This window comes from Vidua macroura, chromosome 9 (assembly GCF_024509145.1).
Source record: "Vidua macroura isolate BioBank_ID:100142 chromosome 9, ASM2450914v1, whole genome shotgun sequence".
Lineage (NCBI taxonomy): Eukaryota > Metazoa > Chordata > Aves > Passeriformes > Viduidae > Vidua > Vidua macroura.
The window spans coordinates 16,611,356-16,625,095 of NC_071579.1; positions in this window are offsets into that span (position 1 = coordinate 16,611,356).

Here is a 13,740-nt window from a genome sequence, read left to right on the forward strand (position 1 = left end):
CTTAGAAGGTAATTGATTCCAACTTCAGAAGTGCAAAAAAGGTCTAGAGAACTAAAAGTCTCACTCTTTGATTTTTCTCTATGAGACAGTAGATATAAATATTTTACAATTTAAATTTTTTGAATGCTGATGATTATAAAAATCAATTATACTCAGGCAAATTGAACTCTTCCCTGTGAGGATCTTTTGCTAAATCAGGATTTTTTTCCTCTGGAAATGAAACTTCCTACTGAGACACTGGCCAACACTTTCAAATCCAGGTTTTTGGCTTGGGACTTGGGCTAGCCCTAATCTTATCAAATATCTATTTGACAGAATGCATCCTCAAAGGAAATTAAGGAAATTTAACTGAAGTAATCTATTACAAACATACATTGATTACAGGATAAATTTTCAATGCTAAAGAAAATCAGCCCTGAGGTTTTGCAGCTATTCACTGGGAATTTTAGTATGATACAAACAGATTTGGGTTAAAAGCCAGACATATAACAGCTGTGTTGTTGGAAAATTAGGAATCTTATTCTAAATATTTTAAGCCAAAAGAAATGTTTTTTAAAATCTGCTATGCTTCAAAATTGTCTCATGTGAGCAATTTCATTATCTTCAGGGGAGCAAGAACTATTTAACTGTTTCTGGATCTTGTCCTTAACTGGTGACATATTTATATATTCCTAATTTAGGATGCAAAAAAAACCTAAGAAACCCTTGTGTTCTAGAGATTATAATTGAAGTTACTAGTGTCACTTACAAAAGTAACTCTTTTTAAAATACAAAACCCCCCTATATCTGTCAAAAACAGAAAAAAACAGAGAGGATTAAATTTCTAACTTTGGCAAAACCAACACATCTAGGTAATTCTTAGGCTTTTTAAAATTAGTAAAGCACATGGGGAGCAGTGGGTGGAGGAGCTTGTATTTCCCTTCCTACCACTTCAGCACAGGAGGAGCTCCATCACTTGGAGTCCATGGTGGTGACTCCTGAGCCAGGTCGCAGGGAAGCAGCAGAGAAGCAGATGTGAGCTACAGGGGTCAGTGTGTTGTGATTTCTTACAGCAAATGGGTCACTCCTGTGAGAAACAAGGGGATATAACAATGTTAATTGTTCCTCATGGACTTCATGCTGATGAACTCTGTTCATCATGAACTCATTAGCACTGAAAAGACATGACCTTTACCAGTAACTTGCTGGGTGGCACAGATTGGTGAAACCCTCAGACTGGGAAGAAATGATCGTACCTTGATCCTTCTTCAATTATGAAGAGCTGCTCTGTGTTGTAGCTTGAAGAAAGTCATCTCTGCTTGGAGAGGCAGAAATGAGGAGGGTTGCAAATGCATGCCTACTATAAAACGTTTTGTGACAAGTGACACTGGTGGTAACTGGAGCACTTGCTTGGGTATGAAATAGGATGAAATTTTGGGAGAAGTGGCATTTGGAAGGTCTGGTCTTCCAGGAATAGCAGGTGTGCAGATTCTGCCACCAGCACTGTAGGAACCCCCTTTGCAGGGGATTTTGTATGGGTTGGACACTTCTGTTCTGCTTTCTGTGCTAGCTAAACTTAAAAGAATTCACAACTTTGTTTGCACAATTCAAAACCATCCAACTATCCATCTCCCCCTTACAGAGTTCCCAAGAGTGGAGATAACATTGCCTTAAGCAGGCAGTGTGAAACTTCTTATCACTGTTATACTCAAGCTTTCATGCAAAAAGTGAACCACATTTCTTGGAGGGGAGGAGTGGACATGTGTTGCTGTATTTCCACTGACAAACGTGGCTGTTTATGATTTGGTGCAGCAATTCAGCCCAGCTCTTTCAGGGGCAGGGGATTTGCAAATATTTTCTGAATTTAGCATGTGGGATCCTCTATGGAGTCTCTTGTTGCTTAATGCACTCCATTTCCACAGTGCTCTCGAGTGTTCAGAGAGGGCAGGTATCTTGCCAGGGTCAGTGGGCCTGTCCTAACCCAGGACTCTAGGACTGGGCAGCCTGTACTGAAGCAACATCTCCAGATGTTTGGAAACATCTGGAGTCCTTGGTGCCAGAGCTTGAGAACAAGGCAGCCCTTTGTAGATCTCAAAAGTAAACCCAGCTCCCCTTTCATTGCTCCTAGCAGACACCTGATTAGAAATCAAGCAGCTTGGAAATACTTGGAGCATAGGGAAGCTAGAGTAGGAGTTAGAAGAGAAGGATCAGGGCAGGCTGACTTTTCTGAGTCACGTTCAGTTGGAATCCTGCTCTTGTATGATCTGCTGCAGCCCCTTAACACACAGGTGATCTGACAACAGTGACCACTTATAGGTGCAGTGTGGTGTCCTGACCTACTTTAAAACACTTGATTTCAGCTGAGCCCCACTCTGCTGGCTTGGCAGGAGGCTTGCTTCAACGCCTGCCTTATTTTCCTTTTGCAAACTAACTCTTTAGTAGAAAAATTACTGTACAAACTCCAAAGCCCAGCAAGCTGCTCTGCATTCCATTTTCACAGGAAGTAAATTCCGAGCTTGCCAAGTCTTCTCACTCCTCTGCGGCTGCTCGGTATCCCAGATCCCTAAGCCTGTCAGCAGGGGTTACGTAACAGGCACACGCCGGGGCTGTGGCTTTTTATATGGAAAACCAGAAATTAATGAGTGTGATGTGGCAGGAAGCACCTTGTATGAAATGCCCAAATGGAGACTGAGAGATGACAGTAATATGTTTTCAATACTAAATTAAAGCAATGAAATACTCGCTTGAGCAGCAACTCTAAAGTCCCTGAAGCTGGTTTTAAAAGGTATAAATGAAGTAAAGCTCAAAAATTGCATGGTCAATTTATTTGACAGCATGAGCTTAAATTACCCTAAGAGCTGGTTTAAAAACTGTTCAGTTAAGAGAGAGATAGAAGTATCAGGGCAGCTGTCTTTCTTTTTGGAAACACGATGATAAAGGCAATAGGGTTACAATAGTAACAGCCTCCTGCAAGGAGATGAGCAGTTAAGGTTTGAGACACTATGTTGGTACCCTGAGTGCAGCCATTGGCCCTGGGGCTGTGCTTCAGTTCAAACTTTGTCAGTGTGTTTGTCTCCAGCCCTGGCCTACCTCCTGGGTGCCTCTTGGGTCTGCACTGTGGTCTTGCTTCCAGCTCCACCTCCTTTTGCTATTGCCTGGACCCTCTGCATAGACCCTGCACCTAATTTATGTCCCCTTCAGGGACTGCTGATATGCCAGCACCCAGCTCCACCTGTCCTGGTCACACATGGCAAGACTGTGGTTTGAGTGTGAGGGGCCTGTTGGCACTGAAGCACCTCAGCCCCTGGCTCACAGCCTTTCACAGAGGAGCCCTGCCCATGCTGCTCTTTACTGGCTTCAGTGGCACTTCCTTGCTGCTGGGTTGAAGCTGATGCTCATGCCAGAGGCACTGGACAGTGCCCCGGGGTGGGACACACCAGCCTCAGCAGTGTGGTGCTGAAAGGGTGAGACACACCAACTCCACAGCAGTGTTGGGCTGAGCTCCCCTGCACATCATCAAACTGCTGCAGAAACTGATGGAAATCAACTTCATCCTGTGCCATTTATGCTTCTCAAGGGGTAACAACTTTTTTCAAGGTGTCTGTCATGTAGTCAGACTAAGCCAGTTGACAGCATGTTTCCTGACCTCTTTTTTTCAGATCATATCTTTTTCCTGTGTACTGAGGGCATTGATTGCTTCTTGGGATGAGCGCAGGTTTTTGTTTAACAAATTTCCTGTTGCTCTTGGGACCAGAGCAGGGGCAACACTTTCTTCAGTGTTCTTCTTACAGTGTGTTACCAGGCTTTTGGGTTCTTGCTGCAAGTCTGAACCTTGCTGATGTTTGTTGAAAATTATTTTATGTGGTGATATTTGAAGACCTTCAGAGTTCTAATGCAGATATGTTAGACTTGAACAAAAAGAACTCTTAAGCAAAATACTCTCTCAGTTTCCCCCAAGCAGAAGAGAGGTGATACAAGGAGGAAACTTCTGTTTTTGCTCTATAGCAGGTGTCAAAGCTGGGGGATCCTTGATCTCTGATGGGTAGGGTTGGGACAGTTTTGATCTACTCTGCCAGAATGCAACATGACAGTTTCTGCCTACTGTATCTAGCATGAACAACCTGAAGAGAAGAAAAAAAAAAAAAAAAAAAGGCCTGGCAAGCAAGCAGAAGAGGCTGGGGCTAGGATCATACTTGCAGCTCTGCTGCAGTGGAGGGTGGCATGGGTGCTGAGGAGCAGGCTGTCCTGTACTAGAACCTGGTGCTGTGTGGATGTTCCCTCCTTCCCTTGACTTGTTTGCACCAAACTGTCTCTGCCCCAGGAGGCAAGACCTTCCCTGGCAGAGCCTACCTGAGCCATGGAAAGTCCATATTTACCTGCCAAGGTTGTCCTCATGGATCACAGACAGGCCAGCCTGACCTGAATCAGGACCTGCAGCTCCAGCAGCACAGCAGTGGCTGAGCTTCACCTTTTTGGAAATTATTGGAAATGGAAATGCTATGTAAAAGCAAACCTATGTTTTGAAAGGAATATATAGTAAAATCTTGCTAAAATATCAGCAAATATTTTCAGGTCATGTTTTGTCCTTTCAAAATAGTAACTAGAATTTAGAGGGAGGAGTGGAAATATTGTGCCTGTCCTGTAGAATTAGACAAAACAGAGAAAAGATGGAGGGGAACTGGTGATAATTAATTTACCAGGATGCTACTGCTTCATTCAATGTGCTCCAATAAAAAGTAAATGTAAATCCAGATTATGTTTGAGCACATGAAGGAATAAACAGTTCCTGTGTATTTCAGAGAAGAATGAACTTCTCATTGCTGTGGTTCCCAGTAGTTCCTCAGTTTACTCAGAGATGGTCACTGTCAGTACATTCTTTAAACATGAACTAAACTCGTTTTTGTTTTGAAATCACGTACTTCTATCATCATCAACACCCTAAGCAAGCCACTTCGTAAACTTTTCTCATATTACAGTTTCATAATGACAAAAACAGACTAAAATACATATATATATAAAATTTTGAAGGTCATAAGGTACTGCCAGTATCTTCTGGGGGTAAATTCTCTGGTTCCTCTGAAAGGATTGCTAACCTGATACTGCAGAATTCTGGTGCCTCAAGCAGTGCCCCATCTGAGCAATCACTTTAAAAGTATAGCTCTCCAGGGATGAGAAGAAGAACTGTCTTACCTCTACCATTGTTTATTATTATGAAAACTAATGGAAAAATCAGATTTGGAAAAGATATTATGCAGATTCCCTGCTACTAGAAATCCAGCAATTTTAGAAAGAATTTTATTCCTTTCTGCTACAAGTATCCTGTTTCTTTCCTTGTGCTTCACTGTGTCCTCTCTTTGTAAAGAGGCAATGGAATTTGTTTGAAAATCCAAGCTGGGCCTTGGTAATTTTTACTGGCCTGACTGGGCAGGTACAGCCAGCACTTACATAGGCTATTATTAGATTATTTTTAGATATGGTTTTTAAATCATTGTAGAATTTTTAGTAGAAGGACTTTAATAAACAATGTAAAATTTATCTTTTATATTTTTACAATTTTTTTTTGTTTTATATTTAAAAAAAAACTATAAATGAAAATGTTTTCTAGTACACTTAAGTGCTCTGTATTGCATTAGTTCATATTCCTATGGTTCAGATTGCTTGCACTTGCATGTGTGCATTCATCCCCATGATGGATGATCTTTTTCTGTGCAGCTGAAGTTTTTGGGGAACTAGTATGTTTCAGCAAACTTAACCAGGTAAAAAACCAAGAATGTGCACTTTATCACTGCAAATTTCACATGTGAAAGGAGTAAATACATTTAACCTTTAAGAGAAATGCTTAGGCTTTCTTCCATAGATTCCTCTTAAATGGATCATTTAACTTGCTTCTTCATTGTATGCTTCACAAACTAGAAAAGACTAAAAATTACTTTTTTTTTTAAATTGTGACAAGACCTAAGCATCTTCTGGCTCTCTTATGTCTTCCTCCCAAATGATATGTGCATCTGCAGCAATTTTTTTGAAAAGACAACTCTAAGACAGAGGTATTTTCAGTGTAACTTGATTAGCAAGTCAGTTGCTGTGTGTCTGGAGCACCAGGGAATGATCTGTGTGCCAGTTTGCTTTTGTAGTCAATAATCTTTTGCAGGAATACATTTATGTATTCCTGACTGCTTCTGTACCTCTAGCATGGACTTTTAACCAGCACATCTTGCAATCTGTTTCACAGCCACCCTTGTCTCCTGTATGTGTTTCTGGCCAACTGTAATTAATGGACTGAGTTTTACAGCAATGCATCAGCATGCTCTTTGTATATGTCCTAATTCTAGAAAAAGTTGTGTTACCCAGGCCTCACTGTGGACTGTATTTCTGTACTAAATCCTAGCATGTGCCTTCAGCAGGCTGTCGAGATGGCTGCAGGAAACCTATCTTTAAAGCTTTACTGCAAGTCAGACTAATCTGAAACTTGGCAAGCAGCATTTGGAGTGGGTGCAGTTCTTTTTGTTAAATCTGGGTCTGTCTCCTGCTCTCTTTTTATAGTCCAGGTTCCCTAGGGCAGAGGGAAGTACCTAATTGCAAATCTTTCTTGCCAAGTGCTTGGCAGCTAGAGCTTCCCCCCCACAGTGGAGTCTATCTCTAAAGTAGATAATGTCCATTTGGAAGAACCTGACATTTTGGGCTAGAAAAGGGCAGAGTTTTGAAGCATAATTTAGAGATTAAACTCAAGTAACACACTTAGTTATAGAAATTGTGGATAAGGCAATTTTAAACATGTGATTGGCTGAAAAAAAAGTAACAAAATCTGTATTTTTTTCCTTTCTCTTACTATTGCTTTATTGTGGCATTTTAGGATATTTGGGTGAATGACTATGTTATGAAATGTTATGATATCATAACATAATAATAATAATAATAATGTTATTTTGTACTTGTGTATCACACAAATATATCTATATCTAATTTTCAAGAAATTTATGAGCTTTATTTGAATCAACTACATAGCTAGGGTTTGAGAAGTACTTTTATGGCTTTGTGTATGTTACAGAAATCTGGCATCTGGGTCTGCGCTTGCAAAGTGTGCATACCAAGGAGCACATATCAGCAGAGCAGAGGTACAGCAGAATTAAGGGCCCGGGGTTGCTGTGACTCAGTTCTGTAAGCCAGCAATCCTGCAGAGTCAGCACAGGCCCCACGAGCAGAAACCCAAACATCTGGTTAACTTTAGGCTTGTGCTTAAGCTTCTTTGACATGAGCTGCTAAGGGGGGGTGGGTTTGCTTTTAATCTCTGTTCCAAGAGCTTTACTTCACAAGGTTACGCTTAGGAAGCACTTTTCCAGCAGGATGGAATTTATTCCCTAGCTGCAGCCTGCCTTCACATGGTGGGGCAAGGTGAAGGCATACAAGTCCCCAGGTTTCTTCCTTCCTTTTCTCTCTCTCCATCTGCGAGCTTTGCAGAGGGGGGAGCCAGCCTAAAAGAGAGCTGTAGCTTGTTCATGTAAATATCCCAGCTGGAGCATCAAGGGATGCAGAGGTGCTGCACACCTGCCTCAGTGTACAAATAGCCTACAAAAAGCGTAGTGTTGGGTTTTCCCTGTCAGCTGGGGTGGTGTGTTCAGTAATACCTCAGTGTGTGAGCTGACCAGTGTGTGTGTAATTACCTGAGGGACTCTGGCTGTAAACACTTGCAGTGGGTTTGTTCCTTTACTCCCCCAAGCTATGAAAACAAATTGCTCTTCCTTTTGGATTGAATTCCATTCCCATTTCATTTTATTGCTGGTCTTCCTCTATGTTTCTCTCTCATGTATTTTTCTCTCTTTACCTCTCAAGACTTCCTGTATTCATATTAATTATTACCTGCAATAGTTTGTATACATATATTCTATATTTGTATACATATTCTATTCTGTTTGTATACATATATTCTATATATTACTTTATAATCAAGTTCTGAATTAAATTCAGTTGTCCTAGTTCTAATGATACCATGGTCAAAGAGAACCCTACAAGAACAACCATGGCTGAAAATGCTCAGGGGAAATTACATTCTTGCCACAACACTGATGTTCTATCCGAAAAGTGACCGGAAAAATAGCACCAGTCTGTCAAAGCCTTTCAGTTGCACTCTCTTCTCCCAGACAGTGGAAAATGTTGCTTTGATCCACCCAAATAAAGGAACTCAGCTTGGAGCCCTCTTCTGACTCTTTGGTCACCACTGAGTTCAGTAAAGTTCTTAAAGATCCCTGCTATGCTTAGGTCTGATACCCTTAATTACACTTTATAAACCTGACAAACTCATATTTGGAAAGAAAAATGTAGATGTCAAAGGAAGAGAGTGGGAGGGAAATACTTTTTGCTTCTAGAAAGACTTAATTCTGAACTGAGGGAAATAAGGCTTGACAACAAATGCTATGTTTCTGTTAAGAGACCAACAGGATGATCTCCCTCCATCCAAGTGGGAGGATGTTAATGACTCATTACAGTTTGTTTGATGGGAATTGGAATTTATTGTGGTAGCTGGTCACATCTATCTTTCAGTTCTTTGTCTGTTTTGATAAGGAAAAAATCCCGTGCTGCTGCATCCAACTTCATTCCTCCTGATAAATAAGCTGCATATCTTTATAAACCATCAATTACCCTCTGTTTGTCAGTTTTATAAACTGGAAAAGATTAGTAGGAAGAGAAAGGGAGGATTGCAGCTCGTGTTGTGTGCAGGGCCTAGTGGTGTCAGGGAGGGAGCTGAGGGCTCCTGCTGAGCAGGGAAGGTGGACAGGGGACACCCCACCAGAGCACCTTCCTGCTGCTGCCTCCAGACCTGCAGCTCCTGCCCAAACCCTGCATGGCCCAAGAATGAATGAACACCGTGCACAGCACTGCCCTGCTCTCCAGGTCTGCGGAGCTGATTGCTTGGACCAGGGTTGCTGTTGAAGGATTGTGTCTTCTGCTGGGCTGAAATATGCCCTGGGAGAGCTGCCCTCTTTGTAAGCACCACCTTGAGAGCCTGCTGTGGGCAGAGCTCCTCCTGCATCCACAGCTCCCTTGCTCAGCCATATGTGATGCTTTTTTAACCGGGCCAGCTGCAGTGCTTTTGGGACCATCGGTTTCCCCTGCCACAGACACTGAAACTAGCAGAGACAGGTGTATTTCTTGTGCTACCTGAATTTTACTTTTGATCTCTTATTGAATGTAGTCCCAGTTTTTACAGAAGCCTGCCTCATAACTTCCAGTAAATTCACAAGGAGCTTTTTGCACTGGAAGATAGAAAATAGACCTGCTGGGATTAATCCAGACTACATGCACTTGGCTGAATCGCAGCAATGTATTTCTCCCCTGGATATTTTGAGACTTCTTTGAACATTTCAAATTAGCATTTCACTCAGGCTGATGCTAGTGATAGGGGATGAGTGACGTTAATATTTGAAAATTCTGTAGTAAATCTAATTTTCAGGTTTTCATGCCAAATCTTAGTATGTACTAAGGCACTTGAAGCTGACATATAGATCTTGTAGTTACAATTTAAATGTGTAGCTTGTCTCAGCATTTCATGCCCTGATACACAAATGTTACAGGGTTAAAACCAGTGTGTTGTAAGCAGGATGATATGGCTCTTTTGAATAATTAATACCTGGTAGAATTAATAGCTAATACCTGGTAGACCATCTCACAAACTGTGATTATGGTCTGTCACCACGTGAAAAACAACTGGGCTGGTAGTTTTAATTTTTTAGCTCACATTTTACTGGGAGGCCATGGGCAGAGTGATGCATGTCTAGATTATGCTCTGATCTCCAGGGATCATTATGTATTCCTAAGGGCAGTGGGACAGCAGGAGCTTGGTAGTTCAGCAGCCATCAGCTGAAGTGGCTCAGTAATGTCCTGTCATATTCATTAGATTCCAAAATGGCTACAAATAGTAGGCCTTGATTAATCAGCTTTATGCACTCTATGAAAGTAGTAGGTGATGAATCTCCATGGAAATGTTTCAAGGAAAAGCCCAACATTAACTCTCCATTTTAAGCCCTGAAATAAGGCCAGGGAATGCAGTTCTGGAGCACTGTTGGTCCAGTATATTTGTATCCTTGTCCAAAGTAATTTACCACAGATTTTACAGTCCTCTTTTTGCTGTTGTGATGGAGGACTTACCACATGTAAGTCATAATGCAGCAAATTAATAAAAGCCTTGATTTTTAGCAAACAAAAAGCTGAGCTAACAGGAGGTAATTAACACAGACCTTCCTTCCCTCCCAGCACTGGCTGCCTGTAAGTGAATATTTAAGAATACTGTCAGTTTTACAAAGACAGCTGGGGTAAATGCCTATAAATTCAAACTGCACACTGTTTTTTCATTAAGCAACTGCAATGAACGTGACTGAAGTTACAGAGTGTCAGAACTAGTTGTAAGCAGATCTGCAATGGAAAACATATGCCAGATTATGAAGGATCCCAGCAGGCAATAACTGCTTGGCTGTAAGTTGTGTGCAGGACAACTCTGTGTCCTGCTCAATTGCCCATAGTAAACTACCAGTTTATTCCATTAAATGAACTAAAAGAACAAAAAGGTCCTCAATATATCTGAGTTCAAGAAGCATTTGGACAACACTCTCAGGCCAGTGCTGTGACTCTTGGGAGGGTCAGGAGTTGGAGTTGATGATCCTGGTAGGTCCCTTGCAGTTCAGGATGTTCTATGATGCTGTGTGTCCTCCCTGCTGCAGTAAGTGAGCCATTGTAATCCCCTCACATGGAAGTGGGCTGGCCAGCAGAAGTTGGAGTAACTTCTTGGGGTTTTGAAAGAAAGTTTGAAAGCATTTTATAGCTGAATATCAATCTGGTGAAGGAAAAAGATGTTGAGTTGTTTATAGAATAAGAAAAACTGGCGATCGTATTTTGTGTCCTCTTGAGATCCACACTACTCAGTCTCCCCTCAGTGCTTTCCTCCTGACAGGTGTGTATACTCACATTGTTCTCTTTGAAATTGGCATTCCCAGATCTCGTAAGACAAGACTACAGACAAGAAAACTGAAATGCTACAGAGAACTCTAGAATTTCTTACCTCTACCACCAAGTTCAAGTGTGGGCGGAGGGGGTTGATAAGGAAACTGAGCTCTTTGAAACAAGTAAACAGACAGAAGAACAGGAGCAGGACTCAAGAGGACTCCCAGGACACTTGGAAATTATTGGAACTTTTCACATAACACAGAGTAACACTTAAAGCAGCAAAAGAATCATTAAAGCAAAATGTCTTATAGCAACAGAGTACATCTGAGTGGATTTTTTGGGGGACATGGTGAGAAAAAACAGGAATGGGAAATAAGAGAGGTTTTATCAATGATCTGCCTGCTGCTACACATGACCTGTGGCAATCATTATATCAGTCATTCAACCTTTCCTCCTAAGATCCTGATTTTTTTTTAATGTCAGTTGTTGGGCTACATCCCTATCTCATCACATCAAAAAGTAAAACTAATTATGCATTATTTGTTACAATTAGTTTGTTTATTCCATTTAAAAGACAGGGATCAAATTAATACCTTACACAAAACACTTTTAGCACTAGAATTTTTGAAACAGAAGTTTAATTAGGTCTTAGATTAAAATCTGACTCTTCTGAAAACTATGGAAGGACTGTATGCAAGAAACCAAATAAGATGTAACAACACCACTCTCTTCCCTGCCATATCCCCACAGGAAGATGTGAGTCTTTCCATAAATGGAATAAACAGTACTCTGGGGATACTCAGGAATGCATATAGTGGTTAGTTTTTAACATGATACAATAAACCATTGTATAGGGATAATTCTAGCAGTCAGTGGACATGAAAGTAGAAAGGGTTGAGTCATGGAGAGGCAGAACTGATCATACAACAGGCATATTTAAAAGCCCTTGATTATTTAGGTTATGCTGATGCAAAATATCCAATTTACTGGACCCTCAGCTCAGCAGTACCAGAATTTTTTTGTTACCAGGGAAACAAAACTCTATATGCTGGCCTTTGTAAGCATATGATCAAAGGGACTATCCAGTTTCCACCCACTGTGTGCAGGCTGCCAATTTAAATATTTACTACCCCTTGAACTGGCCAGCCAGGAACGCAGCAGCAGAGAGGGCTATGGACCACGTATGTACTGCCACTGACCTGGGACATGTTCTGTTTTCTGGATAAGCTACAAGAGAATTCTGAAGTGAAAATGCTGTGGCTATGTTAGTAGAATAATTTACTATGTGCTCTAAAAAAAATAAACATTAGAAACCAAAAAAACATTTACAATTGTGCTTCAGAAAGAGCATTGCTTCAGTAATGTCTCAAGAGAACTGTCCTTGCTATAAGCCTACCACTTGAGCTGCATAGTTTCGTTATAGATTAGGAATTCACCAAGCTGTAAAGTACTAATTTCCTTTAAAATGCTGTTGTTCTCTTGCTAAATGCAAACACTTTATTTATATCACCTCATTCAGAACATACCTCTTCATCACCAACAAATCTGAGGCAAGCTCTAAAGAGTTTTTCTTTGTATTTTGCTCACTAGTAGAATGTAATGGCCAGAAAGGTGCTAGGAAAATAAATACAAGCATGCATTTTTTATCCTTTTCAACAAGGATAAACATAATAAACATCACAGTTTCCTCACCTAGTCTGGCTTAGTACTGAGACTCAGGTAGTCTTCCCTATGCTAAATACACAGATGTATTTAGATTTGCTCCCAGCATTCTGTTCTCAGAATTCCAGGTATCAGTTTCTATTCATGTCTCCAAGCCCATGCAGCTTTTTGCTGCTGTTTTTGGTTTCTGCCCAGTTTGTTACTAACCTTGTCATAGATGGTGTCCAGAACTTAACACTAACCCAGCTGTGGCCTCACAACCACTGAACATTTGTTGAAACAATGTAATTTCTGTGCAGAATTTTATTTTTTCTAATTGCAGCTGTCATGGTACAAGATTCATGTGCAGTTTATAAAGATCTCAAATCATGTATTTAAACTTTAAAGGAATCTTAGTACTTGGCTCTTACCTATGGTTTTTAGAGATTCTTAGAAACACAGCAGAGAGAAGCAGAAAATCCTGTGGCAACCACTGCTCAACCCTAGTGTTTTCTTGTTTTCTTGCACCTTTTTTTTTTTTCTTTCTTTCTTTGTCCCTGTAAGAGCCCATTGGATTTAACATTTCACTTCTGGTTTTCTTCTTCTGTAGAGTGTGGCAGAAAGTACTTCCTTAGCATATGCTAGTTCAAATACACTTTTCTTTTTACTTCATCCTTCCACTTGAGAAAAGAATTCTCCACATTTTAAATGGCTGACTGGAAAAAGGCATACCAATGTGTTTTTCCAACTTGCTATGGAATATACAGAGCTTAGAAGTGTTCCTTACAAATTTTATTTACCCTTAGTGTTTTGGTAAAAATACCATTAGCAATGATTTTTCCTTTTTGGCTTTTAAGTGAATGCAGAGGTTAATTGTTGTGGGTCTGATGGAAGGAGATGCTGAAGGCTGTTAGCAGGGAAGCTTAAGAGCTGAAGTTGCTTAGAAAGCTCACAAGAGATAGCTGACATATTTTTGCTTGTTGTCAGCTGGTGCTCTCATAAGACCATAGACAGCATGAGTGAATGTAGGAGGAAACAATACATCTGCAGACACTGGCAGACAGCATTGCTTGCCAAATTTGGCCACAGTTCCTTTAGATAAATAATTTCTCAGTGACGTGCTGTGTTGAAATTATATAAACAGCAAAAATTACAAGACCTGGGCCCCAGGGTCTTGAGGGTTTCAAG